At 37.4% G+C, this 13,143-nt stretch overlaps 1 protein-coding gene across 1 annotated transcript in view; it reads right to left on the bottom strand.

Moving 5' to 3' along the window:
* The window catches only part of MET (MET proto-oncogene, receptor tyrosine kinase), a 153,691-nt gene that overhangs the window by 123,496 nt on the left and 17,052 nt on the right, over window positions 1–13,143 (bottom strand). The gene's annotated exons all lie outside the window — the stretch shown is intronic.

Here is a 13,143-nt window from a genome sequence, read left to right as displayed (position 1 = left end):
TAAATTTAGGTTTCTTTTGGAAGAAAACAATCATAAATTTTAAAAGCTGTAAGATCATGTGCTACTCATAGGATTTTTTTGGGGGGGGAAGGTATACTTATAATTTGGCTATAGTTAACCTATTGTTACTGACAGACAAATGCTCCCATGAACATTAGATCATAGGGGACCTAAAAATAACAAGCTTGGATAATACAAAGAAAATCTTCATAAATCAAGGGCTAAAATTATTTCTCAGGGAAAAGCCATATATTATTTATTTTTTAAATCATAACACTATTTAAAAGAGAATCCTACAATGTAATTATATGTGCAAGGTCAAGATCTCTACTGGGAAAGAACACTTATTTTATTAGCATTCATTTTTTAATTTCAGAGTATACACACACAAAAAAAATCATGGGATCTCAGACATGGTAAGTTTTCTAGTCCACCCATACCTAAGGCAGGAGGCCCCTACATTCTGTCAAATCATTATCAATCCTGATAGTGCTTCCTGGAATGGAGAACTCACTACTTCAAGAGTAAGCCTATCCTACTTTGAACAGCTCCAATTGTTAAGAAGCTTTTAAAAAATTAAAAAAATGTATTTTTAAATATTTTTCTTTAGAGTCATACAATTTACTCTAAATAGATCTAACATTTATAGGCAAATATGACTATCTGATATAATTTGAGGGATACTACCAGTCCCTTTAGAACCTCCAAATGCTTTTCTTATAAAGTTTGAAATTCCATCAATCTGAGTCATGCGATCACAGAATCATAGAATGGGAGTCACTAGGTTCAATCTCCTCATTTTGCTGAGACCATGAGAAATAAAGTTACTTGCCAAGGGTCACACAATTAGTAAGTGTCTCAATTAGGATTTGAACTCAAGTCATTATTACTCTAGATTTGTGCGTTGGAATTGTACATATTACTCTAGTTCAGTACATCACTTCACACAAAGCCCAGCTCAGGCATAAATTGTCCTTTTCTAGCCACTGAGGAGTGGCTAGAAAGTTACAGAGAGACAATCCTCAGGTGAACATAAGGACAAAATTACTTAACAGTGAGGACTCCCTCAAAAGGAATGGACTACCTTAGGCACCAATAAATTCCCCATCACTTTATGTCTTCAATTTTAGGGTATATATCCACTTATTAGGAATATTGTACACAGCATTCATTTTTTTAGTTAGGGGTTGGACTAGGGAGTTCCTTCCAGTTTGATGGTCTTATGATTCTAGGGAATGGTAAGAAGAAGGTAAGAGAACAAAGAAGGAAGGGCAGGAGAAGTGGAAGAAAATCCTTCATAATGTAGCTTCCTGGAAGACAATGAAAATGTTTCAAGAACTGGTCAACAGTATCCAAAGACTGAGAAAAGGCAAATGGATTTATACAAGCTTACATCAAAGAGAGGAATTTTCTGCAGAGTACTGGAGGCTGAAATAAGATTATAAAGGATCAAAAAGTGAATGGTTGATGCAGGGAAGAAAGTGGTAGTAGAATAGCCTTTGAAGAAACTGAGCAGATAGATGTGATGGAAGCTTAATCCAGGAAAGGAGTCAGGGAATTTTTTTTTTAATTTTTTTAATCTAAAGAGATTTAATTGTGATATAAATGGAGGAGACTTAGCTAGTGGAGAAAAAGTTACCGAAGACAAAAACAGAACAAAACAAAACTGGTCATAACTGATGGAACAAAGAGAGATAAAACCAAGAGCCTAAGGGTTCACTTTTTTGAATAATGATAATTAATGATAAAAACAACAACAATAACAGCAGCTCACATTTACATAGCCAGCACTTACTACGTGCCCATCATTGTGCTAAAGGTTTTACATTTATTATCTCATTTGATCCTCACAACAACAATGGGAGGTAGATGCTATTATTATCCCAATTTTACAAATGATGAAACCGAGGCAGACAGAGGTTAAATGACTTGCCCAGGATCACACAGTTAGTAAGTGTCTAAAACTGGATGTGAACTCTGTCTTCCTGACATCGGGCTTGGAACTGTATCCACTGCATAACCTAGCTGCCTCGATGTAGAATGTAAGCTCATTGAGGGCGGGGCTTTAATTTTTCTCCTCATTTCCCTAGCTCCTAGCCTTGTGCCTCACACACTGGTATCCTGCAACGTGTGTTTCTATAACGTGAATTTATTCCAGAGCGACTGATATATTAGGGAACATTTTTAACGGAAGGGGAATTTTGCTTCTGTGGGATTTCTTTCTCAAACAGTCAAAGAACACAGAACACCGGGCGGCTTCACAAGAACTCACAGGCAGCAAGCCAACTTTGCAGACAGCCACTTTCACAAGCAAACTTTAGATCTTCGTCAAGGTAAAGAACCATATTTATTGATATCGTCCCGTGTGGTAGGAGCTGTTGCCAGAGGGGGGTTGATCTTCACAGGTCCAAACCATCCTCGCTGCCCCTCCCCCCAAATCTCATCCCCGGTCACCTGCCCCAATGGCCTCAGGGCCCATGGGAAGCCCCAGGGATGTGGGGTAGACTAGCAGCCTAAGGCTATGTGGACTCCATAGGTGTATTTATGTAGTTTTTAACCATTTAAAATCATATGTTAGACTGTGCTGCTGTTTTTTTTTTAATTAGGTTACTTTTTTTTAAATGTGTTACTAATTTTTTTTAAGTATAGTGACCCCAACCCCACTCTCTCCATTAACCATGTGTTTTTTATGGCAAAATATTGCATCTTGTGGCACTGTTTGGAAATGCATATGTCATGTTATAGGAGCCTGCACTTAAGAAATTAATAATAATTATAACCAACATTTATATAGCATTTACTGTGTGCCAGTCCCTATTTCATTTGATCCTTACCACAACCCTGGGAAGTAGGTGCTATTTTTATCCTTTTTTACATAAGGAAACAGAAGTTAAATGCTTTGCCTAGGTTCACACAGCCAGGGAATGTGTGAGGTTGGATTTGAATTCAGGTCTATCTTGTCTCCAAGCCTAGCCTCTACCCACTGTACCACATTGCTGCCTCAGATATGCCTTTTGAATTTAATTGAATTAATGGAAATGTTATCCAAAGAGAGGAGCTTGCTCTTCTCTCCCTCAGTAACTAGAGAGAAAGAACAGACTGCAAGAGAAGAAAGAAATTTGAAGCAGTGAGGGAGAGAGTAGAGGAAACAAACAATGGATGAACCTGATCCTTTAATAAAGAAGGAAGCAAAGTCACCTGCTGAGAATAAAGAAGGAGGTGAGGGTGCTATTTGGGCACTTGAAGATTGTGAACACTTGAACAAAGAGGACTAGCCACTGTGGGAAATTTGAAAGGGAGTTAACTAGAGATGTACAATAATGATTATAACTCACATTTCCTCACCACAATTCTGTAAGGCATGGGTTTTTAAACTTTTTACTATCATGGATCCATTTGGCAGTCTGGTAATGCCAACAAGACCTCTTCTTTGAATAATATTTGTAGGTGTATAAAATGAAGTACACAGGATGACAAAGAAAAGCAATTATACTGAAATTCGGTTATCAAAAATACATATTTTAAAAGTGATGGAGCCCCAGGTTAAGACCCCCTCTGTAAGAGAAATAATGTAATTACTATCATTTTCTACTTTATTAAATTTTACATAATTTACTATCATACTTCGGGAACTAGTGCAGTAGATAGAGTGCTGGAACTGGAGATAGAAAGAATCTTCTTGCTGAATTCAAATCTGGCCTCAGACACTTGCTGGCTGAGCGACCCTCAGTAAGTCACTTAACCCTGTTTGCCTCAGTTTCTTCATCTGTAAAATGAACTGGAGAAAAAAATGACAAACCACTCCAGTATTTCTGCCAAGAAAACCCCAAAGGGGTGACATGATTGAAACAACTGAACAACAACAATGATCATACTATCAAAATACTATCATTACTATTAATTACAGATAAGAAAACTAAGCCTTTGAGAGATTAAGTAATCTATTCTTCATCCTGTAGTAAGTGTGTGATGTGTGACTGGACTCCAGGTCTCCTAACTTTGAGTACAGGGTTCTGTGCATTATCCTGTGCACTAAATAATTGAAGTTAGCATGAATTTGTAGTGGAGTTAGCTGGCACAGTTTTATGACTTTCTCAAGGCCTGGCAATCCTCCAGGAGCAAGAGTGCAGAAAGCAAACACTGGGATGGAACATAGTGGACAGAGTGGCAAGGGATCCTGGGGCTCTTGCCTGGAAAGAATCAAAAACACCTAGCCATGGTCCACGTTAGGGAGAGGTGTAAATGAAGCCAGAAAAGGGCTGATGGATTGGGAGGCTAGAGCTTAGGAAGGGGCTCAAAGCAGGTTCAGTGGTGTGAGAAAGGAAAGGTGGAAAGTTAGGAGAGACAGTATGATGGGCTAAAAAAGCCCTGGGTTCACAAAGGGGAAAGGGAACAAGCATTTATTATATACTCACTATATGCCAGGCACTTTACAAATATAATCTCATTTCATTTGAGTTACAGACTTGGTTTTGCCATTTATTAACTAGGTGATGTTGGGCAAGTCAAAGTTTCTCTGATTTGCAGCTTATCCAGTAGTTAAGTGGTGATAATGACACAAGTCCTGACTTTACATAATGAAGTCCAGTGATAAAATGAGATAATGCATATAGAAGAACTTTTGTAAAAAATAGGTTTTTGTTAATTAAAAAAAATAGAGAGGTCAAGAGATGCTATAGATGGGAATGTTGTATGCACGTTCAGGTGAGGTCACTTTATTATTAGTTTTACTTAACCGTTTTACTTTATTACAAAAGACCTCTCACAAAGTGGGAATAATCTGTAAATGTATGGATTGTAAAAAAAAAAAACAAAACCCCAAAACAAAAAGAGAACACATCAATAAAATTTAGAGTGACAAAAAAGAAAGCATTTTGAAAATTGCAAGGCACTACCCAAATGAAAGGTTCTTTCCACCACTGTATTTAATTTTCATTGTCTTTCAGCGTCATTTTGTTTACTCTTCTTTGTGCATTCTGTGTTCCATCCAGAATTGCCTACTGCCTTTTAGCTGAACTCTACTACACTCAGTCTCCCATATGTATGCCTTTGTAGAGGAAGTCCCTCCGAGTCTGGATGTACTCCCTACTTAACTTGACCTCTTGGAATCATTAGCTTCCAGTAAGGCTCAACTTAGGTGTCCCTTCCTATGGGAGGCATTTTCTGATATCTCAGTTGTTAGTGATCCCTCCCTTTCATCAAATTACCTTGTATATGTGTGTGTAGGTATATGTATACATATATATGTCTATTATATATACACATACACATTTATGTCCATATATATGTGTATGCACACATACACAAATATATCCATGCACACATATATGTATATAAACCTAGGGGCAGCTAGGTGACACAGTGGATAGAGTACCAGACCTAGAGTCAGGAGGATGAGTTTTCCTGAGTTCAAATTAGGCCTTAGATACTTATGAGCTGAATCCATCCATGCCTGCTCATTCTGGGAGGCTCTTGTCCTTGGCCTCCTATAATTTCAACATGAAGAATCCATTCAACATGCTGGAATGCCTTCATACACACACACACACGTATATGTATACATATATATATATGTGTATATGTGCATGTGCTTGTGTTTGTGTGTGTGTGTGTGTGTGTGTGTGTGCATATTGTTTCAGATACTGAAAGGATACCAGTACAGTGGATAGAGCACTGTATCTGGAGTTGGAAAGTTCAAACTTGGTTTCTGATACTTAGTATCTGTGTTACCCTGGGTAAATCACTTTACCTCGTCTGCCTTAGCTTTATCAACTATAAAAGGGGGATGATAATAATAAAACCTGCCTTCCAGGGTTGTTGTGAGGATCAAATGAGAAAATATCTTAAAAACACTTAATACAGTGCCTAGCACAGAGCAGATACTTAATAAACCAACTCTCCCTCCCTCCCTCCCTTCCTTCCTTCCTTCCTTCCTTCCTTCCTTCCTTCCTTCCTTCCTTCCTTCCTTCCTTCCCTCCCTCCTATCCTTACTCTTTCCACCTGAGTAGCCCTTCTATTTTGCTCATACATTTCCTTGTGAAATTCTTCATGTCGGTTCTTTGAAGTTCCTTACTGGTTACATGTTACAGCCTGCTGTCACTCACTATGTATTTCTCCATTGCCATCTGAGTGATTCTCACTTTAAAAACCTCATTTTGTTTACTAAGGCAGAAAAATAAAGTAGCGAATTTAGAAAAATTTTAAATGTCAAGGGTTTTTCATTCTTTTAAAAAGGATTTTCTGCTTTTAGTCCTCACATGGCAAGAAAGTTCTCTGAACCAGAACACCCCTTTCTCCTGAACATTCCAATTAATTAAGAGTAAAATGAATTACCAAAGGTATGAAACATTTCTTGAGTGTTACTCAGACTGGGCTTTCTATACTAGCTACAGGAAATGCTCTATATCTTTCAAAAAGAATGAAACTTTATAGGACTGCCAAGGATTGGGTCAGCCACCCTGAAGATATTTTATAAATATTGATTAAATTGAATAGGTATAATCAGTCATGCTTTGGTACACATGATGTTTGGCATGTTATACTTATCTTTGTTTATAAAATTCAACCCTAATCTCAGGGAAGGATTTTGAGTCTTGTTTTTCCTACAATTACAATTCCCTGCCCCCTTCTTCTCCAAATCTAATTTATTTGGCACATTGCTTTTGATTTCTCACAGATCAAAGTTGGCAGCTAGGGATCCGGGTGTGGTTTTTATAGTTATTCATGTGGCTACCAAAAAGAATACTTTCACTTTTTATAAATTTCTATCTTGATATATTCTTGACCCTGTGGTATGCCTGGATCTAGATTCCAGATATTAAGCAGACCCTCTCATTTTTTCTTTCATTTGTAGCAAAAAGCTATTTAACTGACTTTGAATTTAAATGACCTGGAATGTATAAGGATGATTCAAGCAGACTAATTTATTCTCTTAAAATGTTGCACACATATCAAGTGAAACTGAAACAGTCATAAAACATTCCTTTATTCCTTTCCAGTTTAGAGTGGAAATAATCTCATTGGCAAGATGCTTCCTGGTATGTTATCTTCTCAATGATACCTTGGTATACCATTTTGAACTCCTGGTGCACAGCATAACTGTTTCTATTAACTGACTTTCCATATGGTCTGTAATGGAACATTAACCTCAGTGATGCAAATCCTCCATCTACCCCTTCTGTTCATTCATTTATTGGGCTAGGAGCATAGATCCCAATGATGTGTTTGATTCTGCAAAGACACCGTCACTATCAATACTATTCATCTATGTGCGTATCTCTGCTTTGAATTTCATCTGCCCCCTCTAAAACTATGGGATGTATATTATAGAAATAGGGGCTGGACCTGTGATTTCAAAGTATTGAAAGTAAATGACTTGTCCATAGTCACACATCTGGTATGTATCTGAGGTGGGACCTGGCTCTGAAGCTGGTTCTTTATACATCTGTTTATAATATAGAAGTGCTAACAATAATACTAGCTAGCATTTCTATAGAGCTTTAAAGTTTGCAGAGTGCTTTGCATATGTTATCTCATTTAATCTTCATATCCACCTAAGAGAGAGATGATATTATTTTCTGCAGATGAGAAAACTGAGGCTGAGAAAGGTTATGTGACTTGCCCAGAGTCATACAGCTAGTAAGTGTTTGAGGCAGGATTCAGACTCAAGCTTGTCTGATTCCAAGTCTGGCATTCTATACATTGTACCTAACTGCTTCAATATGACATATGTGGGATATGTGTGGATGTACATATATACACATAGGTGCATATGCTACAGTTTTTTACTTCACTTTGTATTTATAGTCATAGACATTTTAGTTCTATTCAACCTTTCAGAAAACAGACCAGGATCATAAAAGATGGGCAGGCATAAAGAGATATTAATGATCTGCCTCATTGGAGAAAGCATATACACATGAACATATGTGTGTATGTGTATATATATATATATATATATATAATGTATGCATATGTATATATGTGTGTATGTATATACATGCATATGCACTTAGCACAGTTTAAAAGGGGACAGCTGAAATTCATAGTACACAATATCATTGCTTTAGAAGAAAGCAGATGAGCTTTTTCCTGCTAGGCAGGATATAAAAAGCCCAATAAGTAGTAGCATGGAAAGGTAAGACTATTATGTAACCCTGTATATAAGATGAACTCTATAAAATGGACTTTTTGTATTTTGACAATCTCAGACTTTTTTCTCCTAGCCCGCAAAATTGCTTTTCTTATAGAAAAAGCATGATGCTTGGACTTTCCTTGCATTCCCTTTGCATTTGTTTGGAAATATGCATATTTTAAAGAAATACCCCAATAGCCCATTGATCTGTGATCTCATGGAGGTGAGTGCTTCCTGCAATGAAGAAAATCATTGCTATTTCCTCATCTGCCATCCTTGTGATTTCTATCTATTTTTGGAAAGGTCAAATAGAACTAAAAAATGTCTGTGATTACAAGTACAAAGAGAAAAAATGATATAATTACCTGGATAATTCAGACCAAAAAAGTATCTTCTCCTAAAATACTCAGGTAGTTGAAGAAGAAGTTGCTTAGCTAGATAGTTATACTAAGCTTTCACTTGATTTTGCATATGTAGATATAATTTAGGAACCAAGGAGAATACCAAAACTGTCTACTAATTCCTCTTATGATTAATCCCAGGATTTTCAATGTTTAGGTAACATAATCAATCAATCAATCAATCAACAAGTCCTAATAAAGTACTTAACATGTACCAGGCACTGTGCTTAACGCTGGAGTTGCAAAGAAACAAACAAACAAACAAAAAAAAAAACATTCCTGCCCCCAAGGAATTTACATTCTAATGGGAGAGAAAACATATCCATACACAACATATACAAGATGCACACAAATATAGATGGAAGATAGCATTAGAGGGGAAGCTGGAGTTTGGGATAGGTGGAAGAAAGACTTCCTGCAGGAAATGCTTGAGTTCTGTCTTAAAGGAAGCTGGAGATTGGGAGGAAGAGTGCTTCAGACATTGTGGACAGCTCAAGCAAATGCAAAGAGACAAGAGATCGCATGTGAGGGACACGGGTAGATCAGTATGACTGAATCATAGAACCCTAATGCCTCAATGGTAGTAACGTTTGAGGAATCTGGAAAGATAGGAAGAGGCCAGATTGTGAACATCTTTTAGTGCCAAACAGAGGAGTTTATATTTGATTGTAGAGGTATTAAGAAACCTTTGGAGGTGATTTAATAGGGAGGCTCGTTGAGTAAGTAGAGAGAACAGGACACATATAAGATGTGTTATAGAGAAAGAAATTACAAGATTTGGCGACTGACTGAATGTATGTGTTGAGAGAGAGAAGTTGATAATGATGCTGAGGCCGTGAACCTGGGAGACTGAAAGGACTGTGAAGCCCTCAACAATAATAAGGAAACTTAGAAGAGGAGGGGGTTTTTAGGGAAAGATAATATGACCTTGAGATTTCTTAAGGACATCCAGGACAAAATTCGCAAGAAGCTGTTTGTGATGTAGAATTGCAGTTTAGGAGAGAGACCAGGTTTGGATATGTAGATCAGGGAATCATGTGCATAGAGTTAATAGCTGAACTGATGGGAGCTGATGAAATCACCCAGTGAGAGGGAACCACGGAGAGAAACTTCTGAACAGAATTCTCACCGACGAAGAGGAAATGGTTGCTGGGGTGGAAATGATGGGGAAAACATGGGGAAGAGGTGTGACTATTCCATCTTTGAATCTGAGATAGAAAAAGAGAAGAAATCAGGGAATAATCTGACAAACACCTTAGATTTGAGAAGGGCAGATTCCAAAGAGAAAGAATCCTATGAGCTAAAATTCTATAGAATAATAGGAAACTCTCACGAATGGAATTCTGAAAATAGGAAACAATTACACTAGGGAGGCAAAAGAGAAGCGTCCAAAGAGCCTGAAGTGAATGCAGAGGGAACTCACTGATCAGCTTAATTTTTTAAAAGACATATAGAGAAGATGGATGCAAGGCCATGCAATAGAGGAGAAATGAAAAAAAAATGTCCTGTAAAAATAGCATCAGAAGTGCTAAAGGTCAGAATCTATTGAGACTGGTGAGGACATTGAAACACAACAAAAAGTGTTGTTTTAAAGTTATATTGGAGACAAAAGGAGAATAGGATTGCGGCTTAGGGTGGACTAGATGGAGACTATGGAGACAAGACAGAGCTGCTCCATTTTTATTTTGTATCTGTGTTCTTTGCCAAGGAAGATGATCTTTAAATTATAAAGGACAGGACAAAAATGGCCTATAGAGACTTGATCCTCAAGATGATTAGGAAGATTATAAAAGAGCAACTAGCTGCCATTGGTGAATTAGATGAGAGGTGTCAAACACATGACCCAGGGCCTACAATGACAGCCTGCAACAAGTGTGGCACAAACCAAATTAAAATATAACTGGAAAATACTTAACAAAATAAATAAAAATACAGTAGAACATAGATAATGTCATTGAGTGGTTTGAAACCACTGAGTTTAGATCCTCAAGTCACCAGAGAAATCACATTGCAGGGTATTGAAAGAGTTAGCAGTTATGACTGTTGAGTCACTGTGAAAGAGCAAAGAGAACAGAAGCAGTATTGTGGGATTGTAAAAGGACAAATGTCCTGATTTTCCATAAAGAGAAGAAGTTGAAGTTGGCATACTGTAGGCCGGTAAACTTGACTTTGATTCTCAGCAAAATTCTAGGGATAGTTATTGAATATATGGAAAAGGAAAGCAGTGATCACAAAGGACCATCATGGTTTCATCAAGAATAGGTCATATCAGAGTGACTACATTTCTTTCTTTTTTTTTTTTGATAGGTTGACTAGATTGGGGTGTGTGTGTGTGTGTGTGTGTGTGTGTATGTGTGTGTGTGTTCTGAACTAGATGAATGACTGGACCCAAAGAGTAGTTCATAATGGTTCAGTGTCACCTTAGAAGGTGAATTTGATAACTGCATTGATGGTAAAGCTAAGAGGGACAGTAAATATAAATGGATGGCAAAGTTAGGACCTCAAAGGATCTTAATCAGTTAGAATGTTGAGTCAGATTTAATAAGGATAAGTGTTAAACTTTACATCTGGGTTCAAAAACTCAATTTGACAAGTACTAGATAGGGAAACCATGGCTAAATAGGCTGATCTTAAAAAGAGTTGAGGGGTTTAGTGGATTGCAAGCTTGATCTGAGTCAACATGGAAGCCAAAAAAAGCAAATGTAAACTTAGGTTACATTAAGTGAAGCATATTGTCCAGGACTAGACAGAGGCAGTGTGGTATAGTAGAGAGGACACTGGACTTGGAGTCAAGAAAACCTGGGTTCAAATTCTGCCTTTGACACTTAGTACCTGTGTGCCCGAAACCTCTCGGACTATCAGTTTCCTTATCTGTAAAATGAGAATTTGAGACTCAATGGCCTCTAGGGTCCATTTGAACTCTGAATCTTTGATTCTATGATCCCTCTCCAATATGCCTGACAAGTGGTCATCTAGCTTTTATACACCATTATTCTCTATCCTGGTCAGACTGCATCTGGAGTAGGTTATTCAGTTCTTGGTGCCACATTTGAGGAATTTCATTGATAAGCTGATGTATGTTCAATTGAGGGCAATCATGATGGAATTTTTGAAGAAGTTGGGGAATGTTTATCCTAGGGAAAAAAAGATTTAGGAGAGATATCATAGCTGTCTTCAAGTATTTGAAAGTCTACCAGGTAGAGTAAGGATTGAGTTAGCTCTGTTTCCCCTCTTGCACCCCACCCTCCCCACTGGGGCAGGTTTGTTGTTCAGGTTTGGGTTAGGCTGGATAGATTTTGAAGCCCCTTATAACTTTGAGTCTTCGATTCCTTTAAGAAAATACAAGGAATAAAATCTATTTTTAAGGTAGCCAGAAGCCAGTTTTATAAAATACAAAGAATTATGTTGGATTTATGAAAATAGAATAATAGATTTAGAGGTCACTTTGAAAGTTCATTTGAGGGCAGCTAGGCGATGCAGTGGACAGAGCACCAGCCCTGGATTCAGGGGGACCTGAGTTCAAATCTGGCCTCAAACACATAACACTTAGTAGCTGTTTGACCCTGGGCAAGTAAGTCACTTAACCCCATTGCCTAGCCAAAAAAAAAAAAAAAAAAGTTCATTTGGCCCATTCAACCTTTCAGGCTGCCTATGCTGATACTATCTTAAACGTCTAAGGGTCAATTCTGCTGTTAATCTTTCCAGAAGAGAGTCCACCAACCTCACCTGTGCATCTATACCAATCAATATTTAAAATCTCTATTAGAAAATTCTTCTATGTGGCTAATTTAAATTCCTATGTTGGAGTGTAAGCCCATTTACTTTAGCAAGAATAAAGACCTAGTCACCATCTCTGCATAATAACCCTTTAAAAACTTGAGGATTGTTAAGTGACACCTCAGCTCTTTTTACTCCTGATTACATAACACTCTTTTTTTTAAGCTTCCTCATAGTTTGTATTTTCTATATCTTTACTAATCTTGTGGTTTTCCTTTGAAACCTCTCCATGTTCTCCACGTCCCTCTTAAGTTGTTCTCCAGTACAATAGCCCTCTCTCCAGCCTTCCTTAGTAGGGAAGAAAAACAAATAAGGAACTACTACTACCTACCATATCTAATCTGGTTGACCTCTCAACAAAACCAAAATAAGTACCTTCCCCCAACTGAGCATGTGTCAGCAAATGGAGGGGAAAAAATAAAGGGAACAATAGCTTATTTACAAACATGATTCCGTAAAGGGGAGCAAATCAGATAGACTAGGGCAAAACCTGTTCACAGTTCATATGCCCAGAAGCCCAGAGTTCTTCGTTGTCTTCTTTTTTTTTAAGGATTCTGTTACATATGTGAGTTGGAAAGAAATTCATGTTGCTATCTTGATTTCATGGCTGTGTATTTATAGCATACTTCTTTATTAGAGAATATCCTTAAAGTAATCACCAGTGTTAGTAGTGTGGTCCCTTCAGGTAGTTTCAAATATTATGAGGAGACCCAATTTATTCACATAGGAATTATGGTAAGAAATTTTCTTTGTTCTAAAAAGCAAGGGAAAAATATTCATAACTACAGGAAAAAGATTTATTATACATGGCAGCTTTTTATTGAATCACAA

The sequence above is a fragment of the Vombatus ursinus genome, unplaced genomic scaffold, assembly GCF_900497805.2.
Source record: "Vombatus ursinus unplaced genomic scaffold, bare-nosed wombat genome assembly UNPS02014946.1, whole genome shotgun sequence".
NCBI lineage: Eukaryota > Metazoa > Chordata > Mammalia > Diprotodontia > Vombatidae > Vombatus > Vombatus ursinus.
The sequence above is the reverse complement of the archived record's forward strand: the minus strand, read 5'-3'. Positions and strand labels throughout refer to the sequence as shown.